The following is a 20718-nucleotide window of genomic DNA, read 5'->3' as shown; positions in this document are numbered from 1 at the left end:
AGTGGGGTACCTCAGCCAACAAAATAGGTCCAAGAGGTCCGATGAGGCCTTGGCCTGTGCAACAGACAAGGAGAGCCAGGGGTGGTGGTCATTGTTATGCAAATGAGATGCAAAAAAAAAATCCGACCGCTCCCTTGAACAGTGGCTTAAGAGAGTCCACAAAGATGTTTTTACCACATGTGCAAGAAATTAAAATTAGGCTTAAGCTATCTAAAGAGCCACTTTGACATTGCCATATGGTGGGAGCAGAGCTGCTTTTTGGATTTAGCAAACATCTTAAACTATTTTTCAAATGATTTAGGTTCAGCAAGACCCAAAATGTATTTTTTTTCTTCTCCAAGTACCTTCCCCACCACCGCTCCCCCCGCCCCCATTTTAAACCCTAGGGTATTTTGAAGGGAATTCAAGCCACATGTTTCTGATTCATTTACACTTAACTCATCAACATGTTTTGCAAGAGTCATTTGATGTCCAAAAAGACCTTTTGAAATATATATTAAATGTACGTATACACACACATTTATATTTACACACACACTTCTAACAACTTCTTCTCGCAAGGAGCTACATTTTGCTTAGAATTAACCATCGCTAAACACCAAAGAAACAAGTCAGACGAGAAAGAAGCATCCCTCAAGTTCTCCACTTGGCAAAAAAAAAATTTCTCCCTTCCCAGCCAAAGGTTTGTGTGCCACAAGAGCCTAGTCTGAGAGAGGGAGAGGGAGGTCCACTGAGCTGCAGGACCATGACCAAAAGGTGCAGAGTGCCTCCTTGAGGACAGGAGGCTAGACACCAGCAGCACGTGGACCCTGCCTGCTGCGCAAATAGGTGCTAACCAAGGATTTGGAACTGTGGTTCTATGTAAATCTATCTTGTTTGCTATAGTTTGCTTTGCAACCTCTTTCTCTCTCAATGGATAGATGATTGATGGAAAGATAGATAGATAAGATAGGTAGCTAGATGATAGATACAGATATGCCTTTAAATGCATATACATGTGTATATATATGTCTATATGTATGTGTATAGCAGTATAAAAGTGTATATTATTTGAAGAGAAACCACTCTAGGGAAGTCCATGTGGAAATCGTTACTGCTTTTGGGTTAATAATGTGTGAATCATTTACTTTTTCAGAGTTGCCTTTCTCTAAGCTGCCTTTAGGAGAGCTGGGGCCTTTGGAAGGCCATTTCTCCCTCTTGTGCCCAGGGCAGACATCACTAATTGATGTCTGAGTGCTTCCCTGGTGAAAAGATAATTCTCCAGGAAGTCTCCACTCAGGAGTAGGAGTTGATCAAAAGAACCCACCTCTTTGTCATCCCTGCGAGAACATTAAGAAGCACGAAGGGTTCTTATTTTTTATTTTTAACTTCTTTTATTTATTTATTTTTTTGAATTTACATCCAAATTAGTTAGCCTATAGTGCAACAATGATTTCAGGAGTAGGTTCCTTAGTGCCCCTCATCTATTTAGCCCATCCCCCCTCCCACAACCCCTCCAGCAACCCTCTGTTTGTTCTCCATATTTATGAGTCTCTTCTGTTTTGTCCCCTTCCCTGTTTTTATATTATTTTTGTTTCCCTTCCCTTATGTTCATCTGTTTCGTCTCTTAAAGTCCTCCCATGAGTGAAGTCATACGGTTTTTGTCTTTCTCTGACTGACCAATTTCACTTAGCATAATACCCTCCAGTTCCATCCACGCAGTTGCAAATGGCAAGATTTCATTCTTTTTGATTGCCGAGTAATACTCCATTGTATACAGATACCACATCTTTATCCATTCATCCATTGATGGACATTTGGGCTCTTTCCATATGTTGGCTCTTGTTGATAGTGCTGCTATAAACATGGGGGTGGACGTGTCCCTTCGAAACAGCACCCCTGTATCCCTTGTATAAATGCCTAGTAGTGCACTTGCTGGGTCATAGGGTAGTTGTATTTTTAGTGTTTTGAGGAACCTCCATGCTGTTTTCCAGAGTGGCTGCACCAGCTTGCATTCCCAGGCTTATTTTTAATTTATGACAAGAAAACACACCACATTAGCTCGCTTGCTCAAGGTCGGCAGCTGGTAAACGGCAGATGTAAGGTTTGAACCCAGGCTTGAAAGACCTGTGAGTGTTCACGGGTATGTTTTCAAACGTTCTCATGGTCATTATCATCTCTCTCACCATCATCGTTACTGCTGTCATCAAGCCGAAAGATCCTTCTTAAAAAGAAAAACAATCTGGGGGAAAAAAAACTTCACAGGGAACATCAATAAAGAAAGTAGATAATATTTGGGCGCCTGGGTGGCTCTGTCGGTTGAGCGTCCGACTTCGGCTCAGGTCACGATCTCACAGCTCATGAGTTCGAGCCCCGCGTCGGGCTCTGTGCTGACAGCTCGGAGCCTGGAGCCTGCTTCGGATTCTGCATCTCCCTCTCTCTCTGCCCCTAACCCACTCGCATCCTGTCTCTGTCTCTCTCAAAAATCAATAAACATTAAAAAAATTTTTAAAAAGTAGATAATATTAGTATTTTTTTCACCTCTTAAATTTAAGACATTCAGAATGTTAATATATACCACACGTAAGATCAGACGCTGGGGAAACCAGCCTTTTGTGATGATGAAAATGTGAAATCAGGTATTCTCCGTGACATTCGAGTCTTGTGTACAATGTAATTCAACTTCTTATTGTTTCATTCTTAGTCATCACCATGTCAGGATCCTATAGATCAAGAGACATTTACAGAAAGGATACTTTAGGATCTCAAGATACTCTCAGTCAGCTCAATTTAAATGCTTGGAGAGGGCAATAGGAAATTTATGTTTTGCGTTGAATCCCTGAAACATTCGGTAACTATTCTTTAAGTACATGCAAGCCAGCTAAGGGTTCCTTAATTTACTGCCAGAGCAATAAACACCCATAATAAAATGTTATCTCAACATAATATGTTCCACATTCAATTTTTCTTATAACCTAGTGTCTTAAGGCAGATCCTAGTCAAAGGTATCTCTTCCCCCAAGACACACACCAAAAAAAAGACCCCAAGCAAACAAAACAAAGGGAACACAGAGGACCTCAAGCTACCACTCATCCATCGGGATACCTTTGATGAACATAGAACGCTTAATCAACAGCCGCACAAGCAGCAACGATATTTACTTATCTCACAAGTTATTATTAAAGACAAAAAGAAGAAATATAACAGGATTCTTGTCCTTAAAAGCACCCTATCTGCTGTCTGCAGAGTGAGTGAGTTTCCGTGTGTCGGGCACACTCCGCCAAAGCGGGGACAGATTTGATTTGACAAGATGACCAGGTGTTAAGAGCGAGAGACAGAGAGGCAAGAAAACATCAGCACAGCCTCCAAGGTGCCCCATGATCTGGCATTTCCAGATCAAGTCCCCCTCTCTTCCCTCGCGCCCCCTCCCAGCTGATTAACCGCTTCGCTCTGTGGACCAAAGCCAAGCATTCAGCAACACCAACAAAGCTCCAAGCCTTTGCCTGGGCCGTGCTGCCGGCTGGCTGTCTCCTGGAAGATCTGACCCAGCCTTCCATCTATTAAGTGCCAGCTCACATGCCTCGTCCCCATCATGCTTTCCCCCCATCGTCCACGGCAGAAGTAATCCCTCTGAGTCTCTCCTTCCTAATGTTACCAATACTACGAATATTACTCCTACCGACCATTGCCTCGGGTGTCGCCATGACCTGTGTCACACCCTGTGCTGAGCACTTTACACACATTGACTCATTGAATCCCCACAACAGTCCATTGATACCGTTTGCCTCTCCTTCACTCCCCCTCTTCCTTCCTCATCGTCATCGTCCTTGTCGTCGTCGTCGTCATCGCCATCATCATTTTCTTCCCTTCTTCCTCCTCTTCCTCCTACTCCTTCTTTACCATCGTTATTCCCATTTTGTAGACAAGGACACTGAGGTCTCGGGTGCTCTGCCTGGCACGCAGTAGGCCTTGGCAACTATTGACAATTTTAAAAACTACTTTCTTTTGAATGGGGAAAGCCTTCACGTGGTTGAAAAATCACAAGGTAGGGGGCGCCTGGGTGGCGCAGTCGGTTAAGCGTCCGACTTCAGCCAGGTCACGATCTCGCGGTCCGTGAGTTCGAGCCCCGCGTCGGGCTCTGGGCTGATGGCTCAGAGCCTGGAGCCTGTTTCCGATTCTGTGTCTCCCTCTCTCTCTGCCCCTCCCCCGTTCATGCTCTGTCTCTCTCTGTCTCAAAAATAAATAAAACGTTGAAAAAAAAAATTTAAAAAAAAAAAAGAAAAATCACAAGGCGCAAAAGGGAACAGAATGGAAAGTCTCTCAACCCTGGTGTCCAACCCTCCCCTCCTCCTGTTCCCCTGTCCTCTGAGCCAATCTGTTAATGCTGGTTTCTTACCTACCCTTCTAGAAATGTTTTACGCACATACAAGGAAATAGGTAAACGTGCGCTCATCCCTCCTTTTCAAATATAAATGGTAGGGCACTATAAATGCTGCCCTATGCTTTTAGGTTAGCTATTTGTTGCTGTTGTCGGCTATTCAACTTATTGCAAAGTTACCTAAAAAACAACAAAATGAGAAACCTATTACCCTCCCTTCTACACTCAGCCTAAAAATGTACTGAGGTTTGTCTCAAGTTGGAAGGAAAAAAATAATCCACTCCTGCCAGCCTCTCCCTACGTTCATTGCTTTTCTTCCCAACTAGACAGAAGCCCCCGTGGGGCAGGCCTAGGGTCTACTTTTCCAGTGCCTTCTACCGGACCGGTGCTCCTCAGTGTTTGACAGAGCCGGTGAGGCCCCAGAGGGAAGAGCCGAGGGTCCAGGCTGACCACGCTAACCCATGACGTTCACACGTTTCAGCAGGCAGGTCTGGGTACGGGGCAGTAGAGTCGGGAGTCTGAAACTACACAGAGGCTCTTCGTGAATCTCCGGTGGCTTCTGGGTCTCCATATGGAATTCTAGCCTTCACCTTCTTTAATCTTGTAAGTTCTCTCTGGTTTTATCTCTGACCAGCAGCCTCGCTTCTGCTTTGTGTTCTGGTCGTGCGAAAGCCAGAGGGTCTCGAAGCAAATTGGTAGCTTTCTGCCCACCACCCTCCCCATCGGATGGTGCCATCGACACCACTTGCGTTGGAGGAAGGGGTAGGCGATGTGTCATCATTTTTTGGTTTCTGGAAGGACATTCCCCTGTTTTGTTCCCACGGTGACTTCCCACAATCCTCAGAATTTCGTGAGGCTGAAAGGAAGGGTCAGCTATGGGCAGCCGAAGTCCCAGGGCCCCACTGACAGGCGACAAAGGGGGAACTTGTCCTTGGGTGTGCCTTCGTGCTAGGCTTCTCTCTCCCTTCCCCAAACTTCCTTTCCCTTTCCCCCTCCCGTGTTTATACCACATGCCCCTGGCCTACCACCCAAGATGCCTGGCAGTCTCTGACTCAGAGACTCTTGGGTTTTCACACTCCTTCTGCCTCTTGGGTCCAGCTGCTTTGCCCACACGAAAAAACTGATTTTACCATCAGTCGCCTACACGAGGTTCCATTTTCCGGTGCAATTTCCTTCAAATAATCCCTCTCTCCCCCAAGCAATCCTCACGACTAGAGTTTACACCTCTTTTCCCCGGCCCTTCTCCCCGGGTCCCTGTCGGCATAATTCCCCGTCTCCCCTCCCCACGATGAGCCCACTTTTCCAGTGAGAATTTCCAAGTTGTAATTGTTCGGGAGAGCTGATGTCTAAGCTCGAAGCTTCTGTTGAGCAGGCTTCAGGGGCCCAGACGTTTTTATATGAATTCAGACTGCTGGAACACCCAGCCACGAAGGGTTTTATGTTCTGTTGGCATAGGCTTCTCTGCCAACTAAGCTTCAAGAAGTTTATAGGTTTGGTCGAGTTTCACGGCAAGTCTTGGAAGGATTTCTCAGAGTTATGTAATCATTGGAAGAATAAAGGGTGTGTGTGTGTGTGTGTGTGTGTGTGTGTGTGTGTTTCCTGATGCTGTGCTTTTTCTTCTGTAAGGGAAAAAAAAAAACCCTTAATACAAAGGAATGTGTGAAAGGCACAAATGTAAAAGCTCTAGGGCCTTTGGAGGACTGCTAAGGAGTAAGAGGGCCAAAATGTGTTCAGCACAATTGTCTCCGTTCGAGCACCAACACGATGCAACACTTCCAGCTCCCTGGGGATTCCTGGCAGACCTGTGCGCTGGCTCGTTCCTTCTCCCGAACCTCTTCATAACATGCAGCCCCATAGGTGTTCGTGAATTAGTGGTGGACCTATTCGTGTCCTAGCTGCCTTTCCTGCAAACATAGGGGCTCCATGAGGGGAAGATACTTCCCCTCATGTGTGGTGCTATACTCCAGTCCAGTAAAGGAGCTGACACCGCGGGGTAGCAGGAGGGGCTCCACGAACACGTGTTCATGAGGGAGCAGAACTGGGTTCATAATTGCGTCCCCAGCATTCAGCATGATTGGCACCTACGAGGAGCCCAGCAGGTGTTTGTGGAAACAAGTGAAGGGAGAAAGGCTTATTTTAGGTCCAACTGCTCATTTGTCTCTTGAGGGATTTTGGACGGCCTCCTGGATCTCGTCAATGCCATCTTGTGCAAACTCGGAAGTCTGTTCCGTTCTACTGGGCTGCCGGCCTCTCCACCTTTGGGAGGCAGCAGCTAAAAGCCTTTGCTCGGCTGCTTGGGATCTTCTCCTGCGTGTTCCGGGGTCCGCTACCCATCTGGGCAGAGGTGATACACACAGTGGAGGGCACTTCCTCCCTGGGTTTTCCTTTTCTTGGGTTGGTGCAGGTCAGTGACTGCTCCCAGGCTAGAAGCAATGGGAACAGGACGGTCACCGAAGGCAGTTCCTTTCTTTCCACAGTCAGTCACTCTCCAGTGCCTTCAGGTAGCTTTTCTTCCCAATATTTTGTTTAGGGTTCATTGTTATCTGCCAGAGGGGTAAAAGACCTGTCCACCTAGCTATCTATGCATCTTTCTATCTAATTACTGTTGTTGCTTGTGAACGATTGAGACCAATCTAGCTGGTCTCAGCGGAATATACGTTTGTTAAAAGATACTACGTGACTCACAGCATCTCCAGGAGGGCCGGAGGGTCAAACATGTAGCATAGATAACCAAGGATAACATCCAGACCACACTACCATGCCCCAGCGAAACCTGCAAATCCTCTCTTGCTACCGATACTACAGCTCATGCTCACGCTCCAGTTCTCACTCTACTGTTCTCAACTCTACAATTCTTTTTTTTTTTTTCTCCAACGTTTTTTTATTTATTTTTGGGACAGAGAGAGACAGAGCATGAACGGGGGAGGGGCAGAGAGAGAGGGAGACACAGAATCGGAAACAGGCTCCAGGCTCTGAGCCATCAGCCCAGAGCCTGACGCGGGGCTCGAACTCACGGACCGCGAGATCGTGACCTGGCTGATCAACTCTACAATTCTTACCAGGGAAACTGGGAGCCAGATATCAAAAGCTCTCCTTGCCTGAAAATTGGGACATTTTCACTTCCATCCTCACAAAATGATGGCTTTTATGCAAGCCTGCTTTTTTTTTTTTTTTTTTTTTTTAATGTAGGGAGTGTTTGGTAGAACATGGGCCAAATCTCTAGCTGCAAGGGAGGCTGGAAAATGAGTCTAGCTTCTGTCTTCAGAAGGGGCTTATCATGTGGGGAATCCTCGAAAGAAAGGTAAATTTTTCAGGTGATGTTAGGTGACCGAAACCATGAGAAACACCAAGAAACAAACCTACATTGGGGCGCCTGGGTGGCTCAGTCGGTTGAGGGCCCGACTTCGGCTCAGGTCATGATCTCACCCTCTGTGAGTTCGAGCCCCACGCGGGGCTCTGGGCTGACAGCTCACAGCCTGGAACCTGCTTTGGATTCTGTGTCTCCCTCTCTGCCCCTCCCCCTTTCATGCTCTGTCTCTCTCTCTCTCTCTCTCTCTCTCTCTCTCTCTGTCAAAAATAAATAAACATTTTTAAAAAATTAAAAAAAAACCCCAAACCTACAATAACTAGTAGTTTTAACTAGTAGTTACCCACAATAACTAGTAGTTACCCACAATAACTAGTAGTTACCTACATTAACTAGTAGTTTTAACTAGTTATCTACTTTAACTAGTAGGTACCTACATTAACTAGTAGTCTTAACTGGTAGTTACCTACATTAACTAGTAGTTTTAACTAGTTATCTACTTTAACTAGCAGGTACCTACATTAACTAGTAGTTTTAACTGGTAGTTACCTACATTAACTAGTAGTTTTAACTGGTAGTTAACTAGTAATTAACTAGTAATTTGTCCATCTCTCCCTCTTACCATTCCTCATCTATATCTACATACTTTTCCATCTTGGGGGACAGAAGCTCCGTCTTGTTCATCAATTCATCCCTAGCATTGAATCCAAGCCACGTAGTAGACAGTCACCATAATCATGATACAAATGCACTTTGCACAGTGATTTATAGCTGCAAAGAGTTTGACACAACTACATATTACTTGTCACAATGCCACCGGGGGGGGGAGGGGATAGGTTGTGTTGTCGTCTCTCTTGGACGGATCGGGGAACCACTGTCCAGGGAATTAGAGGGAAGCGTCACAGGGCACAAGGGTGCATAGCTCCTTGTACTGGAACTAAGCATTCGCCTGGAACACTCAGCCTTTTAAGTCCCGAGTGTTTCCTGTTAGCGTAGTTGGGAAGGACTAGGCTTTACTGCTGTATCAGGCTAATCTAAAGATCTGTGATATGGGGCACCTGGGGTGGCTGGGTCGGTTAAGCGTCCGCCTGCATTTTGGCTCAGGTCACGATCTCGGGGCTTCGCGGGTTTGAGCCCTGCCTCAGGCTCTGCACTGGCGGCTTGAAGCCTGCTTGGGATTCTCTCCCTCTTCGCTCTCTGTCCCTCCCCCACTCATGCTGTCTCCGTCTCTCTCAAAATAAATGAATAAGCTTAAAAAAAAAAAAAAAAGATCTGTGCTATGAGGGTGAACAGCATACAACTTTATTCTTGACTCATGTAAGTGACCAGCTCGTCGCACTTCCCCCAGGACTGTTGTATTTGGAGGTGTAAACAGCTCCGCCCCGGGGCCCCTGGTTGGCTCCGTCAGTGGAGCCTCGTAACTCCTGATTTTGGTTACGGTCCCGATCCTGGGTTGGTGGGATCAGGCCCGTGGCAGGCTCTGTGCTGATGGCACAGATCCTCTCCCTCTCTCCCTGCCTCTCCCCCCACTTGTGCATGTGCATTCTCTCTCTCTCTCTCTTTCTCAAAATAAATAAATAAATAAAAACTTAAAAAAAAAAAAATTACTTGCTGACAGTCCTGAGACCCGGAACTCCAGCGTCCCAAGGCAAACCGCGGTGTTGGTCATTCTGTTCATTCAGTGGTGATGCAGGTTCAGGCAGGGCTCCCCCATTTCGTAGGCCTGCCCTCTGGAATACGTGGCCTCTGAGATCAAAACAGAAGAGGGGACCAGAGAGTCACAGGGAACACGTTTGGGGGAGGGGGTCAGATGGGGGAATGGCTTCCACGACTCCTGCTCACTTCCCATTGGCCAAAACTCAGTCATGTGACTCCAACCTAGCTGCAAGGGAAGCTGGGAAATGTAGTTTCCCTGTGTGGACGGGAAGTGCGTTTGCCCCGAGGACGGTGCACTAAATTCCGCCTCTCGGCAGTGTTGTCTCTTTTATCTTGGTGTTTCCTACAGGGTCCGGTATGGTCTCTTGTAATCTGGTGGGCAAGGAGTGCTTGCCCATCGGGGATATTGTGATCTGTAATAATGTATTGCAATCAAAGGAGCCAAATGAATTTTTTGGTTTTTGGTTTAGGGGCTGCTGGGTGGCTCCGTTAGTTGGTTGAGCGTAGGGCTTCAGCTTAAGTTATGATCTCGTGGTTGGTGGGTTCGAGCCCCGCGTCACGCTCGGAGCCTGGAGCCCGCTTGGGATTCTGTGTCTTCCCGCCCCCCCCGCCCCTCCCCCCTCTGCCCCTCCCGCCTCTGTCTCTCAAAAATAAACGTGAAAAAGACATTTTTTTTTAAAGTTGCGTTTAGGCCACCCCGTAGGCAGTCACGCGTGCCATAGCGTTACACCTAAAAAACAATGTACACACCTGAATTTAAAAAATACTTCATTGGTGAAAAATGCTAACCATCATCTGAGCTTTCAGTAAGTTGTAATCACTGATCACAGATCACCACGACAAATGTGATGATGAGAAAAACGTCTGAAATATTGCGGGAATGACCAAAAGGTGACACAGAGACACAAAGCGAGCAGATACGGTTGGAAAATTGCGCTAATAGACTCTCTTGTTTTTTATTTTTTTTTTAAACGTTTATTTATTTTTGAGACAAAGAGAGACGGAACATGAATGGGGGAGGGTCAGAGAGAGGGAGAGAGAGGATCCCAAGCAGGCTCTGCGGCCAGCACGGAGCCCGATGCGGGATTCAGCGTCACCAACAGCGAGATCCTGTTCTGAGCTGAAATCAAGGGTCAGACACAACCCACTGAGCCAGCCAGGTGCCCCATATATCCTTTTTTTAATGGTGGAATAGTATATACCTTTATGGATGTACTACAGTTTATTTCGAGAATCTCATCTTGAGGGGCACGTTAGTTAAGTGGACAGGCTCTGGATGGAGGTTACTGGGGCCCAAATGCTGGCTTTAACATCATGGTTCCACTTGTGTAAAGGAAATGCGTACTCTGGCCTCACACTCGAGAGGATCCTGTGCTGGTCCTCCCCCCCTTCCCCCAGCCCTCCCAGGGGGGTGGTTGAGTAGTCTATGCAGTGAGGAGATGCACTTTTGCAGAACCCACATCCCCTTCCAAACCACACTCCTGTACCTGGGGTCTCCGAATCTCTTGCCCTGGCAACCCCGAATCGTCTAGGGCCTGTGCTTGTTTTTATCTGGGCGTGGCCTCCTGAGGAACAACTATGCTTCCAGGGTGTGTGCTCATAGATCTGAAGGATGTCAGGGGCCCCTGTCTAAGACGGAGGGGTCTTGGGGCGCGCCTGGGTGGCTCAGTCCGTTAAGCATCCGATTCTTGGTTTCTGCTCAGGTCACGGTCTCGCAGTTTTGTGAGTTTGAGCCCCATGTTGGGCTCTGCGCTGGCAGCACGGAGCCTGCCTGGGATTCTGTCTCGCTCCCTCTCTCTCTGCCCCTCTCCCACTCACGCCGTCTCTGTCTCTGATGGAGGGGTCTTGGGTAAAGCTTGGATGTGCTGGCCAGCCTGTCCACACATGTGTGCAGGTGGCCCCTCAACAGCGTGGGTTGGAGCCAGGGGTGGGAGAAAGGGAGCAGGTGGCCGGCTGTGTCCGTCCCGTGCCACCACACCCGGCCACAGAACTCCAAGGAGCCTAAGGATTCGACACTCAGACGTGGCCTCACCTATTTGTCCAGACTTGAGGATAGAAAACCCAAGACTTGACGGTTGATTAGCTAGATTTGTAACTTTTCCAATGGCCTGTAGGCCTCCCGTGTTTTCTCTTGCCCCGGGCCTGGCACACGTTGAGCATGAACTTCCCTGGCTCCGTGCTCACAAGCTGTGCAACTTTGGGTAGTTGTCTAATCTCTTCGTGCCTCAGTTTTCTTACCTCTAAAGTGGGCCAACTGAGGCTACCAACCTCACAGGGTTGTTGTGGGGATGAAATGAGCTAATACATTAGGCTAATAATAGCCTAAAATAGTGTCCGGGCACATGGGAAACACTCAATGTTGAACACGATCATTGTTATGGCTGTTATTATTAGCAGTGCCATGATCGTTTTTTGTTATTAAATCTTAGATTCGTTCCCAGTCTTTGCTAACCGAAGCAATAATTCAGTGAGCACCTTTTGAACTGCATATCTGTGCACATCCATAATCATTTCTTTAGGGCAAAAACAAAAAAAAGCCATGTGCTAGACAGGAAATTTTAGGGTCAAAGAGGGTGCACTTTTTAAAGTCTTTTGATATGTTAATAAGCTGCTTCTAGAATTAAATTAGCTGAACATATTATTCATTAGTTATAATTCCCTGACCGTTGAGGGTTTGGACCCTAAATTACCCAGGTTGTTAGTGACATTTAAAAAAAAATTTTTTTTGTTGTCGGTGACATTTAAATTTAAACTCTTAGTGGGAGAAAATAAGTCTGTGAATGAAAAGCTGGATTAACCTGAACAAAAACTAATTAATAGCCGTCTGCTACCCAGGAAATCAAAAAGCATATAATGAAGTCAAATGCAAAGCCCAGAAGTTCTTTCATTGACTGTAGACTGTATGCAGTATAGAGAACATTCTTTAGATCTCTTCCTTGCCTCGGAAAAGCCTGTGGCTGCAAGGGTTTATCCCAGCCTCCCCTGCCCCCTTTCCAGCTTACCTCATTTTCCTTCCTGGACAAGGTTTCTCATCCTGTGCACGGAGGAGTTCTGTATTCACTTTGCTCATCTTTCCCTTGAGAAATCAATATGCTTCTGTGACTTACTGTCAGCCCCTGGCAGCTGGGGGTTCAGAGAGGTGGCCGTGGCAGGTGGAGATTTGGGGCAGGTGTTATTTCCTTTTGGAAATGAGCTCTAGGAAGGTGACAGAAGCCGATGGAGTTGAGTGTGGGGTTTAGTTACTCCATAACCCCCAAGAGGACAATATAGCTCATGTATTTTCATCAGCGTTTGGGAAGGTCTAATTTCCACCTGTACCAAGTGTGGGAAAGAGGGAAGCCATGACCAGCTGGGGCTGTGCTGTTTGCCGGGGGTCCACTCTGTACCCTCCTCCTTTCTGCTCTGTGCCCAAGGAACTGGCCAACACAGGCTGCCTCAGTGTGCTCCCTTACCCTGGGGTTTCTATGTGGGTTTAGCCAGTGGGAGGCACCAGCTGGGAAGGAGGGAGGGGAGAGAGGCTGGGGTATTTCTTCCTCCGGCTCCTCTGTTCCAAGTGGCAGGCTTGAAGTGGCTGCTTTGCTGTAAGAAAAGCCCCATGTCCTATTGTAGCTCTCCCTGATGCTTCAGTTCTTGCCAAGTGCTGACGACCTTGCAGGCTTAAGAGGGGCAGATGGCATTTTCCTGATTTTCCAGAGTGTTCTGGACCATGCGTGCCTAGTTAGTTGCTCTTAACTTTGTCCACAGGGTTATGAATAAATTCTCCCCCTTGGAGTAGGCTGGGTCCTGCCAGGGGTCTGTTTAAGACAGAAACTCTGTGGTTTGGACCAAATGTCAGAAGGGGGTTAACCTGCTGTTTTTCACAGCATAATCAAGGGACAACAGAGTGTGGTGGCTAAGGATCCGAGAGGCTGAGGTCCTGATTCTATCACTTCCTAGCCGTGTGACCTGGTGCATGTGACGTCATCTCTCTGATTCTTGGTTTCCTCCTGCCTCAAGTGGCGATAACAGGAATACTTCTTGGGATTCTTGATGAATCAGCAAGATGGCGCCTCTTAAGCACCTGGGCATCTGGGAGCCACTGAGGAAAGGTGAACTGTTACTACCGTCTGTCCCACTTATCTGTTGCGCATAGCCAACCACCCTAAAACCCGGGGGCTCGTGAGTCTGCCTGTGAGCTTGTTATCGGGGCGGGATTCGGTGGGGATGACTTGCCTTTGTGTCACACCTTGCCCGGGGTCTCTCTACTGGCGGGCTGGACCATCTGGGGGCTGGTTGGGCATTACTGTCTCTTCATGTTATCTCAAAGCTTCTATGTGTCCCCCCATCCCCACCCAGCACGGAAGTCTCAGGGCAATCAGACTCCCTCCACAGCAGGAACAGAAGCTGGGCAGCAACTCAAGGATTCCTAAGATGGAGTCTAAGCCATCCCAGAATATCCCTTTCACCACTTTCTGCCAGTCAGACAAATCAGTAGGGCCAGCGGGGAAATTCCAGCGTGGAGGAATTCGATGCCACTTCGCAACAGACACAGAGAGAAGAATCTTTGGTCATCGACACTGTCATTCACTGAGGGGAGCAGTGTGGGTGGTTGTGGGCTATAAATAAAAAAGGGAAATTTGGGGATTTTTAGCCAATTTTTCACATTTTAGAAATACGCCTACCATGGGTGAATATTTACTATATGGAAGTCATGATGTCAGATACCGTAACAGTCAGGAATCCTGTTTGGAGCTGATAGAAACCCAAGTCCAATTACTTTCAGCAGGAAAGAGAAAGAAAGAAAGAAAGAAAGAAAGAAAGAAAGAAAGAAAGAAATGGCAGAGGTGAATTTATTGGTTCATGTAACTGGAAACTGCCCCAAAGTACCACTTGACCCAGGACTCCTGGATTCGTCAGGCTGTCCTTCTCTCCGACCCGGAGACAGACTCCCTCCATATGGCCTACTTGGTGGCCAGTGGAGGCTCTCAGTTCACATTCTTCAGCTGAGAGCCACCCTCTTTCTTGGAGAAAAGACCAGGAAGACTTTGAGTACTTTGGTCTCAGTTAAGCGCCCACTAATGTGGTGATGGGGAGAGAAGATTGTCAACCCTGACCAAACCCCATGAAATGGGTGGCCAGCAGAGAAGAGGGGTTCTGAGACCACGAGAGGAGGGAAACGGGGAAGACAGGCCACAAAGGCAAAACCACTGTGGCCACAGTCTCTTATGGGCACCCCATCTGCTGCTGTGCTGATGTAATTCTGATGCTAACCACCTTGAGTTAGTGCAGACCCCACGAGTGGAAGGTGCATTCCTCAACAGGGCTGTCCTCCCTTCAGTTGCCAGCCACGAGCTTGGGGATCCCCAGGCCACCCACACTTCTGACAAGCTGGCTAAAAATAAGGGATGGTTCCCATGCCTTCTTCGTATTTGATAATTCATAAGAATGATTGGCAGAGTGCTGTAGCTAAGAAAGTGCTATACGCCTGATGGCATTTTTCTTATAAAGGGTACAGATCAAGAGCAGCCGAACAAAGAGACCTGGGAGGGAAGCTGGGGAGGATTCCAAAGGCAGAACTTTGATGCCCTCTCCCCTTGGAAGCGGGGTGCATCACCCTCACTGGATATCATTTGTTCACCAAACAGAAACTTCCACCAAGCTTTGGTGTCCAGAGTCTTTATTGGGGTTTCATTACATAGGCATGAATGATTGAATCACTGGACACGTGTCCGAGCTCAGTCTCCGGCTGCCCTCCTCTTATACCAGGTGAGGCAACCCTCTAATCACGCGGTTGGTCTTTCCGGTTGACCGGTCCCCATCCTGAGTCACCTCAACTCTTAGCATAAATTCAGGTGTGATCCAGGGGGCTCATGAATTACAAAGACATTCCTCTGACTCGGGAAATTGCAAAGATTTAGAGTCCACCACTCAGGAATCAGGGAGAGAGGTCAGCCAAGTTCTTTATTCTACAACGCATGCGTTCGTGCGTATTAAATACAAAATTCCTAAAAGAAATGATCATGTCACCCGCTTAAAAATGAAGACATTGCGGTTATCTTAGGATCCACGGGATTTGAGTCCGTATTTTTTTGTAGCCCGTGTTTTAAGTTTTTTCTTGCTATAGCCCAGGGCCTGCCTCTAATGAGAAAGCTACTTTGTCACAATTCACCACCTCGATGTCCTCTGTCTCCAGTAGGGGAGTCCTAATTATTCCCTGCTAAATGAGTAGTTGACTTTAGTGAGAGAATTCAACTTTTTTTTTTGTCCTTTGGAAGATTCTCAGATTCTTGTCCCCCCTCTGCCCGTTAAGTGCAGTTGGATGAATGGCTATACCTCTTCAGACTCAGTTTCTCCATCTGAAAGGCAACTAGGGCTTTGTAAGCTCTAAACGCGGCATCACTCACTGTTGCTACACTTTGCAAGGTGGAGGTGCCATTTACCATGGAGATGCTGTGAGAATATAATACCTTCCAACAGGGGAAATCCACACACAGAAATTCCCTTTTATTCATCTGTCCACAAATATTTTTGGCGTACTTGGGGGTGCCTGGCACTGCATTTGATACTGGGGATATGGGAAAAGAAGAGCAAATTATGGAGCTTCCCTTTATGGATCTGGAGAATGTGGAAGTCAGAGATTAACTCTGTCATTCAAAACAGGGTAGAAGAAGTAGGGTGTGGGGGGCATCAGATAGAGGGATCTAACTTAATCCAGAGTCAAGGATGGCTTCCAACAAGAGGTGACATTTAAGCTGACACCTAAAGGAATTGAAAATGTTAGCAGGCTGTAAAGGAAGGGCAGTGGTGGTGTCCCAGGGTGTTCGGGGGCAGAGAAAGGAACCCGTATGAAGGTCAGAGCGCAAAGCTCTCGATGTAATAGAAGGACTAACCACCTAGCCTGGATTTGGACCTCAAATTCCTTGAATGAGCGACTTGATGAGGATATATTAATTCTTCAGTTAAAATTTAAGCATCCTAGGAGCAAGGCCAATAGATGCTTTGGAAGCCTAGAACCCCATGTGGGGGACACTTAAGGTTTTCAATAAATTCCATTTAGCCAACAGCTCTTGGTTATCGATGGGAGCCTGCGGAAGGGGGAGGCGCACATTGAAACCAACGCTTACGGAGCGCTTGTGAGACACCAACCACCGTCTTAATTGCTAATATGAGAATTCATTCAACCCAAATAATGACTGTCCATCAAATGTCCCCATTTCACAGATCAGGAAGCCAGGTCACAGGGAAGCCAAATAACTTCCTAATGTTCACGGTCGTCAGATTGTGAAGCCAGGCTTTAAATGCTGGACGTCTGCTCTGACCTACTGCATCCTGCCGGCCATATTGAAAGAGTAAGATAAATGAGGTCTTATCCTTCAACTCAAAGCACTTAAAATATTGGGCAAAATATTTGTGGGCAAGTCTTGTATAATCAGCTATTTGGACTCTGAAGCCCACCTGGATCAGCTGTCTTGAGCCAGACAGTAAGGAAACATATCAACTAAAATTTTTTCAATGTGCCTCTGCACCAGCTACTGCAAAAGGAAATGGTTACTTTGGATAGTCTCATTGAGTTCTCCAATTAACCCTAGAGAGAGGGGCTCTTATTGTAACTCCCATTGAACCCGAGGTTCAGAGAGGTTAAGTAACTTACCCCAGCTCACCCAGCCCAAGGTGCAAGCTCTCACTGGTCCCCCCGAGTGCTAGGCTGTCTGTAGTCAACGATTCAGCAGTAAAGCCCATGCAGGTGCAGTTCTAGGTGGGATGGCATTGGAAAAGTGGTTAACACGGCTCCACGTTTCATATGTTTGTGAGGACTGACGTTCGCTGGAGATTGTAGGCCGGGTCCAGACACAGTCTGGAGTCAGGAAGGTGTCTGCCTCAGTTGATAAGTTCCTCCCAGCTTTCGTACAGACAGCCGAATGCCTCACACCCTCCCCTGGCTCCTAGAGGAATGACTTTCACACTGAAGGGAGGTGGAGATGATTCTTATCTTGACACTTCAAAGAAAGCTTTCCCCCTTGACATCTTCCTGCCCTCAACAGTGCTGATGTGGAAACCTGGTGATGAAGGGGTTGCCTCGTCTCTTTGATCCTGGGGCAAGCTGGGCAATTCCAGCTCTTCCAGGCCTGAGGAATGCTGGGCCCCACTGGCCTTGCTTAATACAGCTTCCAATGGCTCCTTGACTTACTCAGTTTCATCCAGAAGAAATTGCTAAGAGGCAGGGACCGGATTTCAAAAATGAAAAGAACTCTATCTGGTGGCAGAGTATGAATTGGGTGGACCATCTGGGTGGTTCTGATGTTGGCAAATGCTTCTTCTCCCCGGGTGCCAATTCTGGTCCTGCTCGCGGTTCCTAATCTGCACGTCACAGACCCCCTTGATAATCTACTGAGGACTCTCCCTCAAAACAAACAAACAAACAAACAAAAAATGCACACAAACAGGGAAATTAGTGAGTGCGATTTCAAAGGGCTCACAGAGCCTCCGAAGTCCATCCCTGGGCTTGTTGGGGGTCCGCGGATTCAAGTTAAAGACCCCCGCAAGCCCAGCCGCCATCACTCAGAACACAGAAGTGCTCAAACATGCTGTTCTAGAGTTGGGCACACCTGAGTTGGAATCCTTGCCGTGACCTTAGTCAAATTGCCTCGTCTCCCTGCCCCTTGGTTCCTCCATCTGCAACTTCTAGCCCAACCCTCCTTTAGTTGTTGTGAGGACGATAGGAGTTCATGCCTGAAGAGAAGAGTGTCCAGTGTCTTATTGGTGGCAGTAGGTCCATCGGTCATAACATTATTACGATACGATTTTCTGTCTCTTCTGATCTTGATCCAGGAAGGAGACTCTTAGAAAAAGAGGCACTTTAGGGGGCACCTGGGTGGCTCAGTCGGTTAAGGGTCTGACTCCAGCTCGGGTCGCGATCTCACGGTTGGTGCGTTGGAGCCCCGTGTCGGGCGCTGTGCTGACAGCTCAGAGCCTGGAGCCTGCTTCCGATTCTGTGTCTCTCCTTCTATCTGTGCCTCTCCCACTCACACTCTGTCTGTCTCTGTCTCTCAAAAACGAATAAACATTAAACAATTCTTTTAAAAAATAAGGAAAAGAAAATGAAGCACTTTATATACTCAGGCCTCAGTTTTCTCATCCCACAAATGGGTTGATTGCAGCCCAGTCTTGCCAGTGGTCGTTCTTATTAGGGGGTATGACTGAGCTAAAAGAGAATGTTCTTTAACTACAGATGCCATGAATATGTGGCTCCAAGATCATTATTCTGTTATATGGAAAAGTTTCTAGCTCACTCTGGAGTCAGAAGGGGGTCTTCTAAATCCATAAGCTTCAGGTGGGGGGCTTCTTTGCTATTCCAGGAAGTCTGGAACCAAGGGAGCTAGCTTCTTGGTCGATTGCTAATCCCAGATATTTGTATAGTGCTAATTAATATTTCACAAAATTCATCTAGTCCAACGCATATTCAAGGCTTCTCGCCCTTGACTTCCTGGAAGAAGAAGATAAAAAGGAATCCCCTCAAATTACAAAAGAGAGAGCAGAAGCACTTAAATATTCATTAAGATTGCACATTTATCCGACCCCAACTCAGCACACCTAGGCAGCTCGAGACAAGGCTCCAAGACGAAGATGCCGAGGCCTAAGACAATGAGCCATAGAAGGAAGAAATTCTGGTCCCCAGAATGCACCCAACATCCATCCATTCCCTAGTGGGTTGATGGCCCTTTGAACGACAGGCACGAGTGTAGACGGTGGAGAACCAGGGATGGATAAGTCTCCGTCTTGGCCTTAAGGGTCTTCCTGAAGAGGGAGACTGATGGCAGTGATCGTAGCAGGTGTCTTGTCACGCTCTTTACATGCACCGCTTCGTTCAGCAAACGTGTGCAGAGCACCTACTACGTGTCAGGTGCTGAAGCCAAGCCGCTTACCTTTCCCTGGCTTCCTGAACCCTGATGAAGTCCTTTTATCTTTGGCATGAGTGCCTGAGGGAAGATAAAGACAAAACCGGACAGAGAGGCATAGGAAAGCCCGCAGGGGTCAAGCTGGGAATACAGGTTCCGATCGCCAAGAAGGGGGAGGCTGGGACAAGCAACAGTAGAAGGGACAGCGTGGGGAGTCGGGGGGAGGCAAGAATCACCAAGGATCAGTAACCATAACTGTTTGATGCCCAGTTGGGCTCGGTAACGGTGGAAGAGTGAGAGAGGCCAAAGGAATGAACCCACAGTTCATCAGCACACTGCCTTTCATTTAACCTGCGTAATACACTTAGCAGATCCAATGTGTTTAACCATACGTGGATTTAAGATACGAAATTTATTCAATGTACCCAAGAGGACAAATGACAATACTGCATATATATGCATATGTACGTATACACATCCCCATCTACCCCACAAGCCGGTGCATAGTACATTGGTTCAAATAAATAGTACATGACAGTTTCAGTTTATTTTATTTTATGGGACAGACTCTTTAAGGGTTAGTTTTTAAAAAGATCTCGGAAAGTTATGGGTTATATGACTACTTAGTTATATCGATCTCTTACATGTACTACACTAGTTCCTGTTAATTAAATCCGTTAAGCGCCGCACCCAGGGCTATCTATGTAGCATCTCATCCGACGGCCAAGAACAGCCTTGCAAAGGGGATCGAGTTAGCCCCTTCTACAGATGAGGAAACTGAGGCTCAGAGAGGAGATTTTCCCACTAACCCTCTCTGCTTCTCTATTTTCCCATCTGCTATATGGGTATAATACTGTCTGCCTTGGGTATATATTGCAGCCCCCCTCAGAATGTCAGTCTCATCTTCTCTAAAATGAAAGACTGTAGGGAGAGTTGGGTAAATACAATCAGATTCTGGGCTTGGATGGGGAGCAAGTGACTTTCCCAGGAAGTCGTGGTGCCTTGTTCAATAAGCCACATGTGCCAACAAACCATGTGACTTTGGGGCACTTCCAGAAAATTCTCTGCAGGTGGCTAACCTGGGTATAATCCTAGCGAAAAGGGATCATTTGCCCCCTATGTTGCAGAACCAGAAGACAGTGATTTTAACTCCCAGCCTAGAGACCTGTATTTTATTTTTTTTTCCAATGTTTTTATTTATTTGTGAGACAGAGAGAGACAGAGCATGAACGGGGGAGGGGCAGAGAGAGAGGGAGACACAGAATCGGAAACAGGCTCCAGGCTCCGAGCCATCCGCCCAGAGCCCGACGCGGGGCTCGAACTCCCGGACCGCGAGATCGTGACCTGAGCTGAAGTCGGACGCTCAACCGACTGCGCCACCCAGGCGCCCCATGAGACCTGTATTTTAAAGGTTAATGAGAGATGTGGGTAGATAAGGTAGATAAGAAGCCTTGAGGTCATACTATACCCCATTTAACAGAACAATACACTGAGGTAGAAAGGTTTCAGCACCCAGGATGCCT

The 20718-nt window shown here is 47.3% G+C and overlaps 1 long non-coding RNA gene across 1 annotated transcript; it reads right to left on the bottom strand.

Annotated features, from left to right (window-relative positions):
• Nucleotides 1-2437: 2437 nt before the first annotated feature.
• Nucleotides 2438-17472, bottom strand: LOC121010290 (uncharacterized). Its single transcript, XR_005781082.1, has 4 exons — nucleotides 16951-17472; nucleotides 12323-12515; nucleotides 9273-9410; nucleotides 2438-2702 (listed from the first exon to the last, which is right to left on the bottom strand). It is a non-coding gene; the product is annotated as an uncharacterized LOC121010290 (long non-coding RNA).
• Between the last annotated feature and the right edge of the window lie 3246 nt (nucleotides 17473-20718).

Source organism: Herpailurus yagouaroundi, unplaced genomic scaffold (assembly GCF_014898765.1).
Source record: "Herpailurus yagouaroundi ecotype Mexico unplaced genomic scaffold, PumYag 191, whole genome shotgun sequence".
NCBI lineage: Eukaryota > Metazoa > Chordata > Mammalia > Carnivora > Felidae > Herpailurus > Herpailurus yagouaroundi.
This window is presented reverse-complemented; position numbering and strand designations above follow the sequence as displayed.